General features: G+C 43.0%; 1 non-coding gene across 1 annotated transcript; it reads left to right on the forward strand.

Annotated features, from left to right (window-relative positions):
- Nucleotides 1-15,756: 15,756 nt before the first annotated feature.
- Nucleotides 15,757-15,859, forward strand: LOC112934094 (U6 spliceosomal RNA). Its single transcript, XR_003237817.1, has one exon. It is a non-coding gene; the product is annotated as a U6 spliceosomal RNA (small nuclear RNA).
- Nucleotides 15,860-17,925: the final 2,066 nt, after the last annotated feature.

Raw genomic sequence — 17,925 nt, forward strand, 5'->3', positions numbered from 1 at the left:
AGAGAGTGATATAAATAAGTCTGCAATGATGAGCAAGAGCCAATTGTTTGCATCTCTTTTCAGTTCTGTATTTGACAATGTTATATTGGTAGCTTGGAATTGGCCATAATAGTAGTATTTACACCATGGAAATTGGCAAACACAGCATATCAGAGCTTTCCACTCCCCAATTTATTTCTTAAATATTTACCACTGGTAGGGGCCAGGTCATGCTGAGTTGTTCAATGGACCCATGCAAAGGGTTCTGGTATTTACCTTTAGTGATGGGAAGCCTTTTGAAGGATTTTAACCAGTGACTCATATGGTCAGATGTGCACTTTTAAAAAGTGCTAGAACATGGCCTAAAAGTACAGGAACTGGATCCCAAAGATTACAGGTGGAGAATTTTTGAAGTATGTTCATATCCATATGGAGATCAAAGAAGCACAACTGAAAGAACTCTGTACTAACAGTGACAATTGTGGATTGAACAGAAGTTCTTTTTTAAAGGGCTATTTTGAAGATTATGATTCTGATTTTGGAGGAACTGCAGTGATTAGCAGTGGAAGGAATCATGTAAAATTCCTTAAATGAAAATTTAATGACTTTAAATTTTTTTAAAAAAAGTGTTAGGGCTTCGATGAAGTAGACATACCTTTCCCTATCCTTCTCTTTTAAGTACCACTGAAATCCCTGAACAAGTTATATTAAAAAAAAAAAAAAAGACTCTGAGAGATGAAGAGGCAGATAAGTTAGAGACCTCAGGTTTTGAGGAGTGACATGGTAGTGAGTTTCCTGAGTGTTCTTTTTTACTTCATATGTCTCAGACTTGGAGCTGAAGAAGCTGGTAGCCAGAAATGCCAAAGAGTGCAGACAAAAAAGGGAAGAAATAAATAGAAAAGAAAGAAAAGATGCTGCTTTCTTTTTTTTCTTAAAGATTTTATTTATTTATTCATGAGACAGAGACAGAGAGAGAGAGAGAGAGAGGCAGAGACCCAGGCAGAGGGAGAAGCAGGCTCCATGCAGGGAGCTTGATGTGGGACTCAATCCTGGGACCCCAGGATCACGCCCTGGGCCAAAGGCAGGTGCTAAACTGTTGAGCCACCCAGTGATCCCAATATGCTGCTTTCTTTAGCAAACAGAAAACTTCAGATGGTAACTACTCTACTCGAAATAACACAGAAAAAATGTGGTGCCACTTGCACCCATGCCAGCAAAGCTGAATGGGGAGCCTAGTCTGTACAGCTTGCAAGTATTTAACCAGGTGCCCCAACACCCATGCTACTGTGGTGCAGGCCAATTAAGGAATTAGAGTTCTCATCCCTTCTGGCTGATAACGAGCTCTCTTAACCCTGGTGTGTAAGAGGGGATCATACTGAGGTCTGGACATCCACTCCAACTCAGCAGTAATGAGGCAACCCTTCTCCCTGATGGGGTGGTGATGGAGTCTAGTGGAGAGTGAGGACTTTCACCATCAGCAATAATGAGGATGCCCCCACTGCAGTGTCAGTGGAGACCATGTAGGGAGCTGGAACTCCTACTGCCACCATTGGGTGTTAATGGAAACTAAGTGGGGAACCTGGACTTTTACCTCCATACTCCCCTGCTGCCATGATGTCAAAAAAAGCCAATTAAACTAGAAGGTTTAAATAAAATCCAGAGTCTTATATTATAAAGATGTCCAGTTTCAGTTTCAGATAAGTTGAAACATCACTCAACTTATCAAGAACCGCAAAATCTCAAAGTGAATGAAAAGACTATCAATAGATGCCAGCACCAAGATGACAGGGTTGTTAGAATTATCTGACAAAGACTTAAAACCAGCAATGATAAACACTTTTCAGCAAGAAGTTATACAAACGCTTGAAACAAGTGGGAAAATAGACTTAACCAAAAAAATAGAGATAAAAGACCCAAATGGAAATTTTATTTATTTTTTATTTTTTAAAAAAGATTTTATTTATTTATTCACGACAGACACAGAGAGAAAGAGAGAGGCACAGGCACAGACAGAGGGAGAAGCAGGCTCCATGCAGGGAGCCCAACATGGGACTCGATCCTGGGTCTCCAGTATCACGCCTTGACCCAAAGGCAGGCGCTTAACCACTGAGCCACCCAGGTGTCCCAACCATTGGATTTATTAACGTGTTTATCAGTGTGATAAATCCAGTGGTTAATTGACAAGACACATTTTGGTAGATAGTGGAGTGAATAGTTGTGGTGCATCTAAGGAAGAATGGGAATATGGAAAATGTTTGTTTTCCTTTCTTTTATCAATGAATGCTATTGATTCAGCACCTGTACTGAGTGGGAAGATAGAACAATAGAAATGACCTAATTTTAAAAAGAGAGAGATAATAGTCTGAAAATCAAAACCAAAAAACAAACACAAACAATAAAACCAAAACCAAAACAAAACAAACACCACCACCCCCCAAAACAAACCAAACCAAAACAAAAAACTCCAGAGCTTCAGAGACCTGTGGGACTATCACAAAAGATTTAACATTTGTGTCATCAGAGTTCAAGAAGAAGAGAACAAAGAGGTCCAGGCTTAATTGGTGAAATAATGGCTGAATACTTCTATTTGGCAAGAAACATTAGCCTATACATTCAAGAAACTAAACTCTAAACAGGATAACCATAAAGAAACCGATGCCAATAAACAGGACAATTTAACTTCTGAAAACTACAGATAGAAAAATCTTGAAACCAGCCAGAGAAAAATGACAACTTATCTATTGAGGAAAGATAATTTGAATGACAGCAGAAAAAAAAAAAAAAAAAAAGAATGACAGCAGATTCCTCATCAGAAACCATGGAGGTTAGGCAGCCCTGGTGGCACAGTGGTTTAGCGCCGCCTGCAGCCCAGGGTGTGATCCTGGAGACCCAGGATGGAGTCCCACCTCAGGCTCCCTGCATGGAGCCTGCTTCTCCCTCTGCCTGTGTCTCTGCCTCTCTCTCTGTGTTTCTCATGAATACATAAATAAATAAAATCTTAAAAAAAAAAAAGAAACCATGGAGGTCAGAAAGAAGTAGCAATATACTTTTAATTGCAGAAAATGCAAAGAAAGTGTCAACCCAGAATCCTATACCCAATGAAAATATCCTTCAGCAGTGACCGGACAATCAAGAGATTGTAAGATGAAGGAAAATTAAGAAAATTTCTCACTGTAGACCTACTAAAAAACATGGATAGAGGAAATTCTCTAAACAGAAAGGAAACAATAAAACAAGGAACCTTCGAATATCAGGAATAAGAAAGAGCACAGTAAGCAAAATGGGGGTAAATACAGTAGGCTTTTCTTCTCTTGAGGTCTCTAAATCACGCTTGACAGTTTGAGTCAAAAATATAATCTTGTGGGGTGCCTGGCTGGCTCGGTTGGTAGAGCATATGACTCTTGATCTCAGGGTTGTGAGTTTAAGCCCCATGTTGGGCATGGAGCTCACTTAAAAAAAAAATCAACTCAGTGCCTGAGTGGCTCAGTCAGTTAAGTGTCTGCCTTCAGCTCAGGTCATGATTCCAGGACCCTTAGCAGGGAGTCTGCTTCTCCCTCTGCCCCTCCCCATCTGCTCATGCTCTGTCTCTAGTTTTCTCTCTCTCAAATAAATAAAATATTTTAAAAAAATCAACTGGATTTAGGGCAACCCCGGTGGCTCAGCGGTTTAGTGCTGCCTGTAGCCCAGGGTATGATCCTGGAGACCCTGGATCGAGTCCCACGTCAGGCTCCCTGCATGAAGCCTGCTTATCCCTCTGCCTGTGTCTCTGCCTCTCTCTCTCTCCTCTGTGTATTCTCATGAATAAATAAATAAAATCTTAAAAAAACCACCTGGATTTAATAAACAATATTTTAAAAAATATAATCTTGTGTGGTTCTAAATATATGTCGAGGAAATATTTAAGAAAATTATAGGGGATCCCTGGGTGGCTCAGTGGTTTAGCACCTACCTTTGGCCCGGGGTGGGATCCTGGAGTCCTGGGATCGAGTCCCACATCAGGCTCCCTGCATTGGACCCTGCTTCTCCCTCTGCCTGTGTCTCTGCCTCTCTCTCTGTGTGTGTGTGTGTGTCTCTCATGAATAAATAAGTAAAATATTTTTGAAAATCCTACAGTGTTTTCTCTAACCATAATAAAATCAAACTAGAAGTCAATAACAGAAAGATAACAAGAAATTCTCCAAACAACTAGAAATTAAGCAACACTTTTTATTTTTTTATTTTTTATTAAAGATTTTATTTATTTATGAGAGAGAGAGAGAGAGGCAGAGACTCAGACAGAGGGAGAAGCAGAGCAGGCTCCATGCAGGGAGCCTGACACGGGACTCAATCCCGGGTCTCCAGGATCAGGCCCCGGGTTGAAGGCATGTGCTAAACTGCTGAGCCACCTGGGCTGCCCTAAGCAACACTTTTTTAAAAAGATGTTATTTAGGGCAGCCCCGGTGGCTCAGTAGACTCAGCCCCTGAGTCTCTGCCTCTGTATCTGTCTCTCTCAAGAATAAATAAATAAAAATCTAAAAAAAAAAGATGTTATGTATGTATTTATTTATTATTTTAGAGATAGAGTGTGAGTGAGGGGAGAAACAAAGGGGGAGGACAGTTGGGGAAAGAATTTCAAGCAGACTCCACACTCAGCATGGAGCCCAATGTGGGGCTTGATGTCACAACCCTGAAATCATGACCTGAGTCAAGGCCAAGAGTCAGTCAGTTAACTGACTGAGCCACCCAGGTGTTCCCAAACAACACATTTCTTTTTTTTTCTTTTTTAAAGATTTTATTTATTCATGAGAGACACAGATAGAGAGAGAGGGAGAGGCGGAGACACAGGCCAAGGGAGAAACAGGCTCCATGCAGGGAGCCTGACGCAGGACTCAATCCTGGGTCCAGGATCACGCCCTGGGCTGAAGGCGGCGCTAAACCATTGAGCCACCCGGGCTGTGCCAAACAACACATTTCTAAATAATCTATAGGTTAAAGATGAAGTGTTAAGGGAAATTAAAATAAGATCGAAATGAACGAAACAAAAGCAACATATCAAAATATGTGGGACACTACTAAAACAGTGCTGAGAGGGAAATTTTTAGCATTAAATGTATATATTAGAAAAGAGGAAAAGAATGATAGAAGTTCCCTCTTCAAGAATGTGGAAGAAAAAAAAAGAATGTGGAAGAAAACTATAAAATAAACCCTAAGCAAGCAGAATGAAAGAAATAATAAAGAGTAGAGATTGAAAACAACAACAACAAAAAACCAAACGAAAATGAATGAAACAAAAAGTGGATTTTTTAAAAAGATCATTAAAATTAACATACTTCTAGCAAGGGAGAAGATACAAATTACCAATATCAGGAATGAAACAGGAGATATATCACTACATACTTTGCACAAAAAAAGGATCAAGGACAATACCACAGACTCTACACACACAAATTTAACAACTTAGACCACTTCCTCAAAAACCACAAATTACCTCAACTCATCCAAAGTGAAATAGATAATTTGAATACCTCTATAACTATTAAGGCATATGAATTTATAATTTTAAGTCTTTCAAAGAGAAATCGAGGCTCAGGTGGTTTCACCAGAGAATTCTACCAAATAGTTAAAGAATTAAAGCCAATTCTACAACTCTTTTCCAAGAGATAGAAGAATTCTTTCCAATTCATTTTATGAATCCAGTATTATCTTTTTTTTAAATTAATTTTTATTGGTGTTCAATTTACCAACATACAGAAAAACACCCAGTGCTCATCCCGTCAAGTGTCCCCCTCAGTGCCCGTCACCCATTCCCCTCCAACACCCGCCCTCCTCCCCTTCCACTACCGCTAGTTCATTTCCCAGAGTTAGGAGTCTTTATGTTCTGTCTCCCTTCCTGATATTTCCCAACATTTCTTTTCCCTTCCTTTATATTCCCTTTCACTATTATTTATATTCCCCAAGTGAATGAGAACATACACTGTTTGTCCTTCTCCGATTGACTTATTTCACTCAGCATAATACCCTCCAGTTCCATCCACGTTGAAGCAAATGGTGGGTATTTGTCATTTCTAATTGCTGAGTAATATTCCATTGTATACATAAACCACATCTTCTTTATCCATTCATCTTTCGATGGACACCGAGGCTCCTTCCATAGTTTGGCTATTGTGGCCGAATCCAGTATTATCTTGATAACAAAACTAGACAAAGACAATATAAAAAAAGCTGCACATCAGTATTTTTCATGAATGCAAACGTAAATGTTCTTTAAAAAAAAAAAAAGATTTATTTAATTACTCATGAGAGACACACAGAGAGAGGCAGAGAGAGAACCAGGCTCCATGCAGAGAGCCTGATGTGGGACTCGATCCGGAACCCTGAGATCACACCCTGAGTGGAAGGCAGATGCTCATTTGCTAAGCCACTCAGGGGTCCCGACATAAATATTCTTTTTTTTCCCGACAAGTATTCTTAATAAAATATTAGCAAATAGAATCTAGTAATACATAAAAATTATTCACCATGACCAAGTGAGGTTTATTCCAGGGATGCAAGGCTCATTCAATATTTAAAAACCAATCAATGGATTCTGATATATTAACAGTTTCAAGAAGAAAACTGACACAATCATATCAATAGATACAGTAAAAACATTTGACAAAAATTCAACATCCATTCATGTTAAAAACTCTCATAAAAGTAGGAGCAGAGAAGAACTTCTTGAACTTGATAAAAAGCATCTACAAAAAGCCTACAACCAACATTATACTTAATGGTGAAATACTGAATGCTTTCCCCTTAAAATTGAGAAAAAGGTAAGGATGACCTCTCATCACTCTTATTCAGTATAACACTAGAACTTGTAGCCAGTGCAATAAAGTGAAAAAAATAAATAAAAAGAAGTAAAAGGCATACTGATTGGAAACAAATAAGGCCATCCCATTTTTATTTTTATTTTTAATTTTTTTAATTTAATTTTTTATGCATCTTTTTTTTAAAGGGTGCTTTTTTTATTTTTTAATTTTTATTTATTTATGATAGTCACACACAGAGAGAGAGAGAGGCAGAGACACAGGCAGAGGGAGAAGCAGGCTCCATGCACCAGGAGCCCAACGTGGGATTCGATCCTGGGTCTCCAGGATCGCGCCCTGGGCCAAAGGCAGGCGCCAAACTGTTGCGCCACCCAGGGATCCCCGTCCATCCCATTTTTAGATAACATATAGTTTATTTAGAAAAATCTCAAAGAATCTTTAAAAAAAAAAAACCCAGAAACTCTTAGAACTACTCCATAAGATCAGCAAGGTCACAGAATACAAGATAAACATACAAAAAGTAATTGTTTTGTATCTACTAGCTATGAATATGTGGCCATAGAAATTTAAAATAATATGCTACATATAATCACCAACAAAATTAAATAATTAGGTATAAATCTAATAAAACCTGTATAGGACTTGTATGTTTAAATTACACAACACTGGGCAGCCTGAGTGGCTCAGGGGTTTAGCTGCCTTCAGCCCAGGGCCTGATCCTGGAAACCTGGGATTGAGTCCCCCTTTGGGCTCCTTGTATGGAGCCTGCTTCCCTCTCTGCCTGTGTCTCTGCCTTTCTCTCTCTGTGTCTCTCATAAATAAATAAAATCTTAAAAAAATAAATTACACAACACTTATGAAAGAAAATTTTTAGTTTTTCTAATAAATGAAGAGACATACCATGTTCATGGATTGAAAGATTCAACATATCAAGATGTCAGTTAAATAGGCTGTTAAATTCATCAAATTGTTATACGGTTTAACATAATTCCTATAAAAATTCTAACAAGCTTTTTGCAGCTATGCGCAAAATAATCCTAAAATTTACATAGAAAGGCAATACAACTAGAATAGCTAAAACAATTTTGAAAAGGAAAAGTGAGAGGAATCACTTTTGCTTTCAAGACTTATTATACATGGGCAGCCTGGTGGTGCAGCAGTTTAGCGCCGCCTGCAGCCCAGGGTTTGATCCTGGGGACCCTGGATTGAGTCCCACATCGAGCTCCCTGCATGGAGCCTGCTTCTCCCTCTGCCTGTGCCTCTGCCCCCCCACCCCATGTCTCTATGAATAAATAAATAAAATATATTAAAAAAGGACATTATACAGCTACAGTAATCAAGACTGTATGACAGTAATGGAGCAATAGACATACAGATAGATTCATGGACTGAACAGAGAAACTGGGAAGAGACCCACACAAATATGCCCATCTGAATTTTTTTTTTCCCATCTGAATTTTGACAAAAGTACAAAAGCAATTCAATGGAGGAAAGAGCATTTTCAATAAATAGTGATGGAACAAATGGATATTCATAAACAAAACAAATAAAACCTTTGACCTATTCTCACACCTTATACAAAAATTAACAGGTATCAGGAAGTTAAACGTTCAAAATAAAACCATACAGGGATCCCTGAGTGGCGCAGTGGTTTGGCGCCTGCCTTTGGCCCAGGGCGCGATCCTGGAGACCCGGGATCGAATCCACGTCGGGCTCCCGGTGCATGGAGCCTGCTTCTCCCTCTGCCTGTGTCTCTGCCTCTCTCTCTCTCTCTCTCTATGTCTATCATGAATAAATAAATAAAAATCTTTATAAAAAAAAACAAAAACAAAAACAACACAAAATAAAACCATACAATTTTTAGGGACACCTGAAGGGCTCATTCAGTTGAACATCTAACTCTTGGTTTAGGCTTAGGTCATGATCTCATGTCCGTTCCTCCCTTGTGCTGCCTCTGTAACTCTATTATATTGTTATACTGCATTATAATGTTTTCCATGTGGTATCTTGTAGATTAAGGACCCTTTGAGTGCAGAGACTGTGTGTTTCCTCTTCACCCTGGCACCTAGCTCGGTCAAAGCTCAGTGAGGTTGAATGGGTGACGTTGAGTAGGGCCCCAGCCCCTCGGTGTTTGCGGTGGAGGACAGTGGGCTGGAGTACACCTCACCTAGCACCCTGTCATCCCTGAGCTGCTCTCATGGAGTTCACCCCCAACAACAATTCAATTGCAGGCAGGCTTCTTTCTGTTGACTAGCAAGCAGTATACATCTGGACTCTGTGTCTCTTCCGCCAGTTGTTTGTAGAGAATACAAAACCATGTGTATTGTTTAAAAAAATATCTATAGAGGTCTATGTTGACTCTTCCAATGTTGTTCCCCTTTGCACTGAGGTGTTTATTTTATTTATTTAGGATAATTTTGGTATACATTATTGCATTTGGTAGCTATGTTGTGCTTATGTGTGTGTTGCTGTGAGATTCTCGAGGCTAAGATCTATTGCAGAGAGAAATGGACACTCCTTTCCACTGTCTGGAAAAAGGAGGAAGGACTTCAGATACTCACTCAACTGCATGTCCTTAGACTCCCTCAGGAGCTGTCTCCTTGGATGTGATTTTGGGGTTGCACACCTTGGCTTCTGACTTCAACTCTGTCCTTACCCTTTGTCTAATTCATGCCGGTCTAGGGCTACACTCAAGTAGTCATTTTAAAATGAAGCATGACTGCGCTATTCAAGGAGTTTGGGGCAGGTTGTTTTTTGGGGGGGGGGACAGTTTTAATAAGTAATGTATTGGAATGTCTGGGAGTAGCTGTCTGGGAATGCAGCTAGACTTTTTATATTAATTCCTATAAAAATCATTCCATTCTTTGCTATAACATGGAGTTTTCCTGGGTATAATCTTGACATAAAATGATATCGTCCCACAAAAAGTTCCAAAGTAAAAAATAAATGAATTGGGCATTGCTTTTTCTTTAGGATTACACATGTCACTGATGTTCTTCATGTATATTTTTATACATAAGCAATTGAAGTCACCTGGAAGAGGCCTTTTTGGGGCTGTATGTTATCAGAGCGTGTTTGGTTGTCCACAAATGATTTAGGTGAATATAGTCAAATCGGTTGCCGAGGACCTAAATCAGATCCAACATGGATTCTAAAGGGTCCCAAACAAAAAAACGTGGAAATAAACTGAGAAGGAACTCAATTAGGAGCTTATTTTGTGAGTTTCCATCTAAGATAGTGACTGAGGAAGACCCTGAACTCACCTTCTCCTGGAACACACCGAATTTACACCTATTTATAGAGCAAATCCTCCTGAAGAGTTGAGGGCTGACTGAACAGCTCTGTACAAAAAAATAGAGAGACCACACCGAGAAGGGCAAGAAAGACAGACACACAGTAACAAAGCCCCCCCCCCCCCCCACACACCAACGCTGAGAAATGAAGCAGGGAGGGCTGGTACAGAGGGACTAGGAGCAGATTCATCTGCCCCTTGGGCACAGAAAAAAAAGCCAAGGTTTAAAAGAGCAACTGAAATATAAAGGATTCAGTTCTAGAACTGTGCCAAACACATTGAGGAGCTGCTGGAACTCTCCAGGTTGGGTCCAGGGGGTAGGGTGGTGGTGAGGGGAGCTGGAGAGTGCCATGGTTTATACTCTCCCTCCAACTTGAGACAGGAGCAGGGCTCTGGCTACCATAGCTGGCCTGTGGCTTTAGCGAGCCCAAGACACCCACAGGCACAGAAAAAAAAACAAAGCGTGGTTTATTTTATTTTTTTTAAAGATTTATTCATATGAGACACACAGACATAGGCAAAGGGAAAAGCAGACATACATATAGGGAAAAGCAGGTTTCCCACAGGAAGCCTGATGTGGGACTTAATCCCAGGACCCCAGGATCAAGACCTGAGCCACCTAGGTGCTCCAAAAGATGTGGTTTAAAAAGCAATTAGAGGGCTGACTTAGCTGGTGGTAGAGCATGGGGCTCTTGATCTCAGGGTGTGAGTTCAAGCCCAGATTGGATATGGAGCCTACTTAAATAGCAACCAGAATTTAAAAGATCCAGCCCAAGAACCCTACCAACTGGTGGGGGAGCTGCTGGAACCCTCTCTGGGTCAGAGGGGCTGGCAAATGCTATGGTTTACATCTCCTTCCACCTTGATAGTGTGAATGGGAGCAGGGTCCTGGCTCTCTAGCTAGCCTACTGCCTCAGGGAGCCCTGGGCTTCTAGCCCACATCAGCCCTAAACATCCAACCAAGGTGGCCCCAGTGCAGTGCACACTGGGACACTCCTGGTCAGTGCTCACCTTAGCTCCAGTCATTTTGCCAAGGTGACGAAGGTGCACAGCACCCTTGAACACTCCAAGCCTGTGCCACTTCAGCTCCAGATGACTTGCCTGAGCCCTGCTGGAGCAGAAGGCCCCGGGATACTCTGGACCTTGCCTGTCTCCACCCCAGCCTCCCTGCTAGGGTGCTCTTGCTTGGAGCGTTCTGGGACACTCTAGTTTGTACCTACTTCAGCTGAAGCTGTCCTTTAAGGGTGCCCTTTATGCCAAGAGCACTGGGACTACCTGGGCACATACCTATTTCAGCTCTGATGATCCCACCAGGGCAGCCTCAGCACAGAGTGCCTTGGGACCCCCAGCCCACACCAGCCACAGTTCTAGCCAGTCAATCAGCCAAAGTCACTAGGAATTTAAAGTCTACACAGAGGATGACCATATACAAGATCATTCCATTAAGTTTAGGAGAAGTAGGTGTTCTACCTAATTCATAAAAACAAATACAGAAAGTCAAGCAAGATGAAGGGATAGCAGAATATGCTCCAAACCAAAGAATAAGACAAAACCTCAAAGAACTCAATGAAATGGATATAATCTACCTGATAAAGAGTTCAAAGCAAAGGTCATAAAGATGCTCATGAGACTGGAGAGGAGAGTAGAAGAGGTTAGTGAGAACTTCAACAAAGAGAGAGAAAATATAAAAAAGAATGAATCCATTGAAGAATACAATAACTGGAATGAGAAACACACTAGAGGGAATTAACAGTAGATCAGAAGATGCAGAAGAACAGATCAGCAATTCGGAAGACAGGATGATGGAAAGCACCCAAGTGGAAGAGCAAAAAGAAAAAGGAATGAAAAAAAATGAGAATAGGTTAAAGGTTGTCTTGGTGAACAAGGTGGTGTCTTCAGGCTAACAAATACTCACATTATATGGGGTCCCAGAAGGAGAAGGGAGAGAAGGGAGCAGAAAACTTATCTGAAGAAATAACCTGGGGAAGGAAACAGACATTCAAGTACAGGATGCATAGAGAGTTCCAAACAAAATGAACCCAAGGAGGTTCAGAGCACAACACATAATTATAATGCCAAGGGTGAAAGATAAAAATGCTGATTCCTCACCCAGAACTATGAAATTAAAAGTTCTGAGTGTAGGAATGAAAGTCTGCAGTAAATAACAAGCCCTCCACGTGAGCTCATGCTTACTAAAGTTTTAAAGAGCTACTTGATATTAGAACGACAGACTTTAAAGTCTTTAAGGTTGCTTAATGCATGTACCAATTTTTAACAAAGTGTGTGTGTGTGTGTGTGTGTGTGTGTGTTTGTGTGTGTGTGTGTGTGTGGTGGGGTAGGAAGCAATGGATGGAGTAGGAAGAGCACTGAAGTTCGACAGACCTGACAGTTTGGGAATTGGTGGTTGTGGAAATGACAATTTTCTTGAGGGTGGTGATCAGATCAGGTGACAGAGAGAATGTATATGAATAGGTATCAGTGACAGATGTCTTGGTTATGGATGTTTGATGGCTATGCTTCACCACATATACCTTCGTGAGATAAAGCCTGTTATGGCGATAGTTTTCAAAAACTATTATGAGAGGGACACCTGGGTGGTATAGTTGGTTAAGTGTCTGACTTTTGGTTTCAGGTCTGGTCCTGATCTCAGGATCAAGGGCCTGAGCCCCATGTTGGGCTCTATGCTCAGCAGGGAGTCTGCTTGAGATTCTCTCCCCTCTCCTCCTCTGCCCCTCCTGCTCATGTTCTCTCACTAAAATAAATAAATAAATCTTAAAAAAAAACTTATGAGAAATAAACTAGATAGGCAAACATATAATGTAAAACATGTTTTTATATTTGACCAATTCTTAAGAGATAAAAACTGGTATTTTTAGGAGTATGCTATTCTTTTAAAGGCCAAATAGCTTGTGACTTATTATTTTGGAAAACTTTTATCACCACCAATCACTCTCAAACCAATAAATAACTTTACAAGCTGTAACCACCAGGTGAAACAACTTGAATAAACTAGCAGTTTTTCCAATTTCTTGTTTTTAAAAGATTTTATTTATTTATTCATGAGAGACAGAGAGAGAGCGGCAGAGACATAGGCAGAGGGAGAAGCAGGCTCCCTGTGGGGAGCCTGATGTGGGACTCGATCCCAGGACCCCAGGATCACGCCCAGAGCCAAAGGCAGATGCTTAACTGCTGAGCCACCCAAGCATCCCACAATTTCTTAAATTTCTCATTTCAGGACACATTAGTCTTGGACCTTCTCTCTTCAGAAAGATAAATTTTGGGGATCCCTGGGTGGCTCAGCGGTTTAGCACCACATTGGGTTCCCCGCATGGAGTCGGCTTCTCCTTCTGCCTGTGTCTCTGCCTCTCTCTCTGTGTCTGTCATGAATAAATAAATAAAATCTTAAAAAAAAAGATAAACTTTAAGTATAGCTGATACATAAGGAAGGCTTTCTACTCTATTAAAATTTGCCCCCAAGCTTAAGCTTATCTAGGAAAGACAATGTTGTGAGGGGGAAAAAATAGATAATGAACATGTGCATTACCCCCAATAATTTCTTCATGCCCTTTGTGATTCTCTCCCTCTCATGTCTTTTCACCTTCTACTTGGTTCCAGGTGACCACTCAAGCTGCTTTGGTCATTTTAGATTAACTTGCATTTTTAGGGATTTATATAGAGGGAACCATACAGTATGTATATACTCTTCCTATGGTCTGACTTCTTTCAGGCAGCATAATCCTCCTGAGACTTACCTCCCCTGTAGTGTTCATCAATAAGTCATCCACTTTTGCCACTGAATTGCATTTTGTTGTATGGCTGTATGCTTACATGTTAGTACACTCACCTGTCTGTCCATGGACATTCTGATTGTTTCCAGCTTTGGGCTATTACAAATAAAGCTGTTATGAATATTCCCGGAAGAAAAAAAGAAAACTTACTCTGTTTTCAGTATGACCTTTTGCAAGTTAGCCTTTACAAGATGTGTTGCATCAATTAGCAACTTGACATAAAACAATAAAATGGCAGAAAAGCTGTCAATTTTTACAAGTTAGATTTCAGTTTGAATGGTATGAAACTTTATCTTCTTCTGTATCAGATTTTCAGATTTATACTCTGGTCTCTCTGCACCCCCTCCTTAAAAAAGAGATTCGGATTTTGTTGGAAGAGGGTTTATACATCGTGTAACTTTATTGTGTATTCGTAAAATGACAAAGTCCATAGGCCTTCAGATATGTTCCTTGCCCTTTCAGGCCTGTTTCAGGTCATGGGTTGGGGGCAAGGCTCACCTGGAGGTCAATGTCAGCTTCTGGTCAGCCAGTGGGAGGCACTGGTGGGAGGTGAGGGGCAGATGGGAGGAGGAAGGGAAGGACCTAAAAAGGAGAGGAGAGGTGGGGGAGGGGGAGGAGAGGGGAGGGGAAGGGGAAGAGGAGGGGGAGAGAGGAGAGAGGAAAAGAGGGGAAGGGGAGGTCAAGGGAGGGGAAGGGAGAGGGGAGGGGAAGAGAGTGGAGGAGGGGGGAGAGGAGGGGTGGGAAGGAGGGTGGAGGGGAGGAGAGAAGGGAAGGGGGATAGAGAAGGCAGAGGAAGAGAGGGGGAGTGGAGGGAGGAGGGAAGAGTGGAGGGGAGGAAGAGCGGGCAGGAAGGGGGAGCGGAGGGAGGGGGGAGGAGCGCGGGTGGCCTGGAGGGACGCAGGGTATTTCCTCCCCGCCCCTCCGCATTCCGGGGCGTCCCGGGGCCCCAGCAGCAGCCGCGCCGGGGCTGTGGGCTCCGCGGGCAGGGGGGCGGGCGGGCCCCGGGTGAGCGCAGGGGCCCCGAGCTCCGGGGGCTGGGATGCCTCGCGTCCGGCCTCCCGCCCCGTTAGCTCGCGTGACAGCCGAGCCCGGTCCTGCCGTTTGTCTGGAGCCTTGAGAGCACCTGGCGTTTCCCCGACCGGGTTCTGGGGACGCCCGTCCCTCGGACGCGGAGGCCGAGCGTGCTGCCGTCGTGGTCACCCGGGGCGCCTTCCGAGCAGTGCCCGGCGGCCCCGCCGTGAGCCCGCGGGAGACCCGGTGGCGGCTGTGGCCGCCGAGGGGGCGCGGGGGCAGGCGCGGCCGCGGGCTGGGGCGGCGGGGAGCGCTCGGGGACCGGATGCGTTCCCCGAGAACCGAGGGGCGGGGCCAGCCGATTTCCCGGGGTCAGGGCCCGGGAGGGGTGAGCGGGGTGGAGGGCTGGGCGGGGCGGGGGTGGGGCGGGGGACGACCCCGCGGCGGGGACGCCCCTCTGGCCCCCCGCCCGTCGGCCCCGCGCGTGGCCCGGCAGGTCGCTCCGTCCGCAGGGCCCGGACCAAGCCGCTGCCAGCCCTTTTCCGTCTACGGTTCTGATCTGAGAAGGTGCCGCCCACCGGCGCGGGTTCTGCGGAATGGAGCAGCATAAAATGAAATGTTCCACATGACGGCTTTTCGGATGTTCGGAGCTAGCCATCACGTTCCCCTTACCTTTCTCTTTTCCGCTCAAAACAGCCCTGCCCTTTCAACCACTTTCTTTTGACACCATTTCCTGCTAACTCTCACCTGGGTATGACTTTTTAAAAATAGGTATCTCAGAATACACACGACCCTTCAGACTAGTTTGATTATCACTCAGACCAAGAGATTACAAGCTCCAGTTACATGGAGTTAGCATTTTAATAGTTCTTATTTTAATTACTTAAATACTGGTCCTCGTTTCAGCAGCACAGTACACTAAAATTGGAATGATACAGAGAAGATTGGCACAGCCCCAGTGCAAGGATGACACACAAATTCATGAAGCATTTAAATGCTTAAATTCTCAGTCTCCCTTTAGGTTGCCTCTTCCCCTTGCCCACATGCTAATAGAGTTCTTTTTCTAGTTAAAAAAAAAATATTGTGATAAAATGTACGATTTACCATTTTAAACATCTTTAAGTGCAAAGGTCAGTGACTTTAAGTGTATTTGCATTGTTGTACAACCATCACCACCCTCTATCTCCAGAGCTTTGTCATCTTCCCTTACCAGACTCTCTCCCCATTAGATAACTCTGCATTCCTCTCTCCCCCAAGACCCTGGCAACCATCATTTTACTTTCTGACTCTCTGAATTTGACTATTCTAGGTATTGCATTTAAGTGGAATTGATATTGTCCTTTTTTTTTTTTTTAATTTTTATTTATTTATGATAGTCACAGAGAGAGAGAGAGAGAGAGAGGCAGAGACACAGGCGGAGGAAGAAGCAGGCTCCATGCACCGGGAGCCCGACGTGGGATTCGATCCCGGGTCTCCAGGATCGCGCCCTGGGCCAAAGGCAGGCGCCGAACCGCTGCGTCACCCAGGGATCCCGATATTGTCCTTTTTTTAAAAAGATTTTTTTAAAAGTAGTCTCTCCACTGAACATGGGGCCTGAGCTTACAATCCTGAGATCGAGTCGCATGCTCCACAGACTGAGCAAGCCAGGTGCCCCAGTATTGGTCCTTTTTAAATCTGGCTTATTTCACTTAGCACAAATGTTTTAAAGGTCCATCCATGTTGTAGCATGTATCAATTACATTTTTATTTATTTATTTTTAAAGATTTTATTTATTTATTCATGAGAGGCACACAGAGAGAGAGAAAGAGAGAGAGGCAGAGACACAGGCAGAGGGAGAAGCAGGCTCCATGCACCGGGAGCCTGACGTGGGACTCGATCCCGGGTCTCCAGGATCGCGCCCTGGGCCAAAGGCAGGCGCTAAACCACTGTGCCACCCAGGGATCCCCTAAAAAACATTTTTGATATATCATTGCAGGCTTCTCAGTCTCAACTTCTTTAGGAAAAGATAGGCAGTATTTCGCAGCAAGTATCCAGAACCACTAGGCTTTACAAATTGGTCGAAATCTGAACCGATATTTACACAGTACCACAAATTCTTATGTGCAAGTAAGCTCCACTCAGTATCATTCTATATTTTACAATTAAATAACCTGAGCAATGTGCCTTAAAATCAGTGTGCTGGGAGATACTGATCCCCACTGTCCTTGGGATGGCTGCCAGATGGGTGGAACTTGGAGCAGCTAGAGCTCCCTTACCCGTCACTGTATCACCAGAAGTCCTGGATTCCCCGAAATGTGGCCAAGGAGGGGTACTACCACCTGGTCATCCACTCAGGGCAGCAGCTGCTGAGCGTGCCGTTGCTCATCAAAGACAAGGGAGCCATGGTGTTGATGTAGCATCTGGTGTTTCAGGGACCTGAGGTGTTGCTAGCCATGGGTGTCACAGGAGCTGAAGATGGTCAGGGCTCCTTGCAGGTGTAACTCCAGACAGCCGGGCTTTCTGCTTCACATACATGGAATACTTCTGACCTTTGTGGTCAATGCTGGGAGCAGTGTTCTAAAAACGCATGTTCACATTCTGTGAATTTTAGCTCTATCATCTTCAAGTATTTTATGTGATTTCAACGCATGTTCACATTCTGTGAATTATATAGCTCTATCATCTTCAAATATTTTATGTGATTCCAATTTGATTAGAAATCCACATTATAAAAAATTTCACATTTGTCAATGAAAGTAGATATACTAAAATTCTTAAAATTTGACAGAGTATGAGCACAACCTGGGGGAGGGGCAGAGGGAGAGGGAGAAGAAGGCTCCCCACTGAGCAGCCCAATGCCACGTGGTGCTTGATCCCAGCACCCTGGGATCAGGACCCGAGCTTAAGGCAGACCCTTAACCAACTAAGCCACCCAACTGCCCAAGGAGTTAGATTCTTTAAATTTAATTTCAATAATAAATTATTGAGATTTAATCCAAATACCAAATACCGCAAGATGCCTTTCAGAGGTTTTAAAGTATGTTCACAGTTGTGCAGCTGTCACCACCTTCTATCCAGAATATTTTC

The sequence above is a fragment of the Vulpes vulpes genome, chromosome 16, assembly GCF_048418805.1.
Source record: "Vulpes vulpes isolate BD-2025 chromosome 16, VulVul3, whole genome shotgun sequence".
NCBI lineage: Eukaryota > Metazoa > Chordata > Mammalia > Carnivora > Canidae > Vulpes > Vulpes vulpes.